At 71.5% G+C, this 516-nt stretch overlaps 1 non-coding gene across 1 annotated transcript; it reads right to left on the reverse strand.

Moving 5' to 3' along the window:
- Positions 1–5: 5 nt before the first annotated feature.
- LOC116217666 lies at positions 6–158 on the reverse strand. The gene has a single exon (XR_004162358.1). It is a non-coding gene; the product is annotated as a 5.8S ribosomal RNA (ribosomal RNA).
- Between the last annotated feature and the right edge of the window lie 358 nt (positions 159–516).

The raw sequence follows: 516 nt of genomic DNA on the forward strand, positions 1-516 counted from the left end.
TCAAGCGACGCTCAGGCAGGCGTAGCCCCGGGAGGAACCCGGGGCCGCAAGTGCGTTCGAAGTGTCGATGATCAATGTGTCCTGCAATTCACATTAATTCTCGCAGCTAGCTGCGTTCTTCATCGACGCACGAGCCGAGTGATCCACCGCTAAGAGTCGTCTGGCTTTCGGCACCACCCCGCGCGCGCGGGGGGGCCCCTCTCGCGTCTCTCTCGCCTTTCCCGAAGGCGCTCCGCCCGCCCCCGCGGCCCGCCCCGACGCCGGGACGGCGACCGCGGGGCCGGGGCGAGCGTCGCCTCCGCTGACCGGTACGAACACACACGCGTCTCCAATCGGGGGGGGGGAAAAGAAAAGGAAGCGGCACCCGAACGAGAAGGGCGGGGAGCCCGCGCTCCCGACCTGGGGAAACGACCTCGTCTCGCTTCGGGCTCGGACCAGGCGCCCGGCGCGGCTCGGCCCGGGCGGAGAAGCCGCGGGCCGGCAGAGGCCCCGCTGCCGCGACGGACCGCCGCCGCC

The sequence above is a fragment of the Meleagris gallopavo genome, unplaced genomic scaffold (assembly GCF_000146605.3).
Source record: "Meleagris gallopavo isolate NT-WF06-2002-E0010 breed Aviagen turkey brand Nicholas breeding stock unplaced genomic scaffold, Turkey_5.1 ChrUn_random_7180001866501, whole genome shotgun sequence".
NCBI lineage: Eukaryota > Metazoa > Chordata > Aves > Galliformes > Phasianidae > Meleagris > Meleagris gallopavo.